Source organism: Bos grunniens, chromosome 23 (genome assembly GCF_055505025.1).
Source record: "Bos grunniens cultivar Pamir isolate PY7600 chromosome 23, Bosgru_T2T1.0, whole genome shotgun sequence".
Classification (NCBI taxonomy): Eukaryota; Metazoa; Chordata; class Mammalia; order Artiodactyla; family Bovidae; genus Bos; species Bos grunniens.
This window is the reverse complement of record NC_141187.1, coordinates 3,898,441-3,902,938: the sequence shown is the minus strand read 5'-3', so window position 1 is coordinate 3,902,938 and position 4,498 is coordinate 3,898,441. Positions and strand designations below refer to the sequence as shown.

General features: G+C 48.5%; 1 pseudogene; it reads left to right on the top strand.

Annotated features, from left to right (window-relative positions):
• The first annotated feature begins 2,590 nt into the window (after positions 1 to 2,590).
• LOC147346507 (ubiquilin-4 pseudogene) lies at positions 2,591 to 4,272 on the top strand (annotated as a pseudogene).
• The last annotated feature ends 226 nt before the right edge of the window (positions 4,273 to 4,498 follow it).

Below are 4,498 nucleotides of genomic sequence, written 5' to 3'. Positions count from 1 at the left end.
TCAGTCTGAATTTGGCAATAAGGGATTCATGATCTGAACCACAGTCAGCTCCCAATCCTGTTTTTGCTGACTGTATAGAGCTTCTCTATCTTTGGCTTCAAAAAATATAATCAATCTGATTTCGGCTGCATGGCACTGGAGCGGCTGAGAGTAGATACCCCATACCCAAGGTCATTAGCGGCAGCCGTGCTTTTTTGGACCAGCCGTGTGGAGATACCCTACATGCAAGGTCAGAGAAACCCGTGTAAGACGGTATGTGCTGGATTGCCTGTGAGGAGATAACCCCACATCCAAGGGCAAATGAGAAGCCCCAGCAAGATTATAGGAGGGGTGAATTCGCAGAGGGCAAACAGAACCAGCTGGGTTCCTGTGCACCAGAAACCCAGGAGAAAAGAGCAGTGACCCCACAGGAGACTGTCTTGGACTTGCCTGTGAGTGTCCAGGAGTCTCCAGCAGAGATGTGAGTTGGTGGTGGCCTGCTGCAGGGTTGGGAGCACTGAGTGGAGCAGTACATGCCTGGGATCTTTTGAGGGAGGTCATCATTATCTTTATTTTTGGGGGCTCCAAAATCACTGCAGATGGTGATTGCAGCCATGATATTAAAAGACATTTACTCTTTGGAATGAAAGTTATGACCAACCTAGATAGCATATTGAAAAGCAGAGATATTACTTTGCCAACAAAGGTCCATCTAGTCAAGGCTATAGTTTTTCCAGTGGTCATGTATGGATGTGAGAGTTGGACTGTGAAGAAGGCTGAGCACTGAAGAATTGATGCTTTTGAACTGTAGTGTTGGAGAAGACTCTTGAGAGTCCCTTGGACTGCAAGGAGATCCAACCAGTCCATCCTAAAGGAGATCAGTCCTGAGTGTTCATTGCAAGGACTGATGCTGAGGCTGAAACTCCAATACTTTGTCCACCTCATGTGAAGAGTTGACTCATTGAAAAAGCCTCTGATGCTGGGAGGGATTGAGGGCAGGAGGAGAAGCGGACAACAGAGGATGAGACAGGTGGATGGCATCACCGACTTGATGGACATGAGTTTGAGTAAACTCTGGGAGTTGGTGAAGGACAGGGAGGCCTGGCATGCTATGATTCATGGGGTCACAAAGATTCGGACAAGACTGAATGACTGAACTGAACTGAACTGAATCATTATCTTCATTACCTCCACCATAGTTTGGCCCCAGGGAAATAGCATGGAACACAGTTCCACCCATCAACATAAAATCGGATTAAAGATTTATTGAGCATGGCCCCGCCCATCAGAACAAGACCCAGTTTCCCCCTTAGTCAGTCTCTCCCATCAGGAAGCTTACATAAGCCTCTTGTCCTTGTCCATCAGAGGGCAGACAGACTGAAAGCCACAATCACATGCTCTTATCACATGCTCACAACCCTGAGCTTACGATGCAGACAATGGAGCTGACTGGAAATCCAGCCATGATGTGAAAGATGATGCAGAAGCAGGACTAGGCTCTAAGCAATCTGGAGAGCATCAATGGAGGGTGTAATGCCTTCTGCCACATGTGCATGGACATCAAGGAGCCCATGTTTGCAGCTGCCCAGAAACAGTTTGGCAACAATCCCTTTTCTTTACTGGCTGGGAACTCTGACAGCTCTTCCTCCCAGCCTCTGTGGACTGAGAAACAAGAGCCCCTCCCTAACTCCTGGAGCACCTTGACCCCTCAACCCCCCGGCCTCTGGCTCTGGTGGGGAGGTCACTGGATGATTGGGGACCATCCAAGTGCACCCAGCAGTCTCCAACCCCTTTGGGATCAATGCAGCTAGCCTGGCAGAAAGTGAAGAAGAGCTAAAGAGCCTCTTAATGAAAGTGAGAGAGGAGAGTGAGAAAATTGGCTTAACAGTCAACATTCAGAAAACTAAGATAATGGCATCTGGTTCCATCACTAATTGGCAAATAGATGGGGAAACAATGGAAACAGTGACAGACTATATTTTGGGGGGGCTCCAAAATCACTTCAGATGGTGACTGCAGCCATGAAATTAAAAGACGCTTACTCCTTGGAAGAAAAGTTATGACCAACCTAGACAGCATATTAAAAATCAGGGACATTACTTTGCCAACAAAGGTCTGTCTAGTCAAAGGTATAGTTTTTCCAGTAGTCAGGTATGCGTGTGAGAGTTGGACTATAAAGAAAGTTGAGCGCCAAAGAACTGATGCTTTTGAACTGTGATGTTGGAGAAGAGTCCCTTGGGCATCCCTTGGACTGCAAGGAGATCCAACCAGTCCATCCTAAAGGAGATAGATCAGTCCTGAATATTCACTGAAAGGACTGATGCTGAAGCTGAAACTCCAATATTTTGGCCACCTGATGCAAATAACTGACTCATTTGAAAAGACCCTGATGCTGGTAAAGATTGAAGGCAAGAGGAGAAGGGGATGACAGAGGATGAGATGGTTGGATGGCATCACTGACTCAATGGACATGAGTTTGCGTAAGCTCCAGGAGTTGGTGATGGACTGGGAAGCCTAGTGTGCTCTAGTCCATGAAGTCACAAAGATTTGGACACGACTGAGCAATTGACCTGAACTGAGCCTGGAGTCAGAGATGTTCAACAGCCCAGAAATGTAGGCCCTTCATCAGCAGATCTCTGAGAACCCCCAACTGATGCAGAACATGATCTCAGTCCCCTAAATGCGTAGCATGATGCAAATGCTTGCTCAGAACCCTGACTTTGGTGAATGTGCCACGCTTCACAGGGAACCCCTAGGTTCAGGAGCGGCTCTGCCTGCAGCTCCCAGTCTTCCTGCAGCAGCTGCAGAATCCAGAGTTGCTCTCCATTCTCACCAATCCCCGAGCCTTGCAGGGACTGCTGCACATCCAGCAGGGACTTCAGACCTTGCAGACTGAAGCCCCCAGGCTGGTATCCAGCCTTGGCTCTTCTGGGATGGCCTGGACCCCAATATCCTTGGCAGGCAGCAACATGGGATCTGCACCCAAGGTGCCCACCTCCTCTCCAGCCCTGCCAGTCACATCCTCTCCAACAGATGCCGCCAGTGTTCAGCAGCAACTCATGCAGCAGATGATCCAGCTTTTGGCTGGAAGTGGAAGTTCACAGGTGCAAACTCCAGAAGTGAGATTTTAACAGCAGCTGGAGCAGCTCAACTCCATGGGCTTCATGAAAGGCCAGACTGCAGGCCCTGATCACCACAGGACAGGACATCAAAGCAGATATCAAGAGACTCCTGGGCTCTTAGTTCTCCTAACCTCTCAGCCCTGGTCCTCCTGCATCTCCCTTCCCTTGATGCCATGGTCCTCCTGCATCTCCCTTCCCTTGATGCCAGCATTTGGTTCCTCTGTCAACCAGACCCTCTGTGGGTCATCCCTTCTGTTTTGTTTTTATCCCTTGTCCTCTCCAGACAGCAGGGTGACGTTAGAGGTGTGGGCCCCAGCCCCATAACTCTGAGAATTCTAGTTTTACTTCTCCACCTCTTATAGAACCTTCTCTCCTGGCCCTGCTTGCAACAGAGCTATTTAAACAGTTTGTGTAGTTTTTATTGATTGGCACCACCTCCTTGCCCCACAACCATCTTTTTGCAACCTTCAAACTTCTCAGTAGCAGTGCAGAGTTAAAAGAGAAACCATTCTCTGGTTTATTGGACAGGGTATTCCATCTCTAGGACTAAAGTTTTTCTTGTCTCATATTTAGTTTTGGTAAGTCTTCCTTATTTTTCTTCCCCATCCCCTCCCATGTCTAGCCTACCCAATACTATACTTCCACACTGAAGGTGGGGCAGGTGAAGCAGGCTGTGATTTTCATCCTCACTCCCTGTTTTGGTCACTTTCCCAGGGTTTATTGGGACTTGCAGAGGAAGGAAGATACCTGTTCTTTCTGTCCAAAGAGAGAGGTGAGACAGCACTCTAGAGCAGAAGTTAACAATCCTGGACCAGCCCAACAAGGGGAGGAGGGGATAAGACTTTCTGGAAGAAGGCTTTGGGGGAAACAGCCTGAGTTGAGGACTTGGAATTGGCAGGGAATGGAAACACTAATAGTTCTTTTAGGCCAGAGAGTGCAGACTCTGGCCTGGCAAAGGAGACTTAGAGATGTTAATGGAATTTGAGTTGAAGAAAAGGGTTCAGTGGAGCTAAACAGTATGGCTCACAGAGGATTATATTGGTTCTGTTTCCTCAAACATACATGCTTCAGTACATACACACATTTCCATGAACCCAGGACCTGCCCGCATCTCCACATACCACTGATTTAATCCACACTGAAAAGATATGAAGAGGATTGGAATCTGTCTCAGCAGTGTGTGTGTGGGGGGGGGGGGGGAGGGGGGGTGCCATGCACACACACATGTGCACGTGAGTTGAGTGGGCGGGGGGATACCTTGTTGATTTCTGGTTTAGAGTTTTCTCCCACCAGACAGAAGTATACAGAGGGGCCAGTCTAGGTCAGGAATACATACAGCCTAGGGAGCTAGGTCTCTGGGCCTCTGGGTGCTGGGTAACCCAAGGATAGTGTGGGTA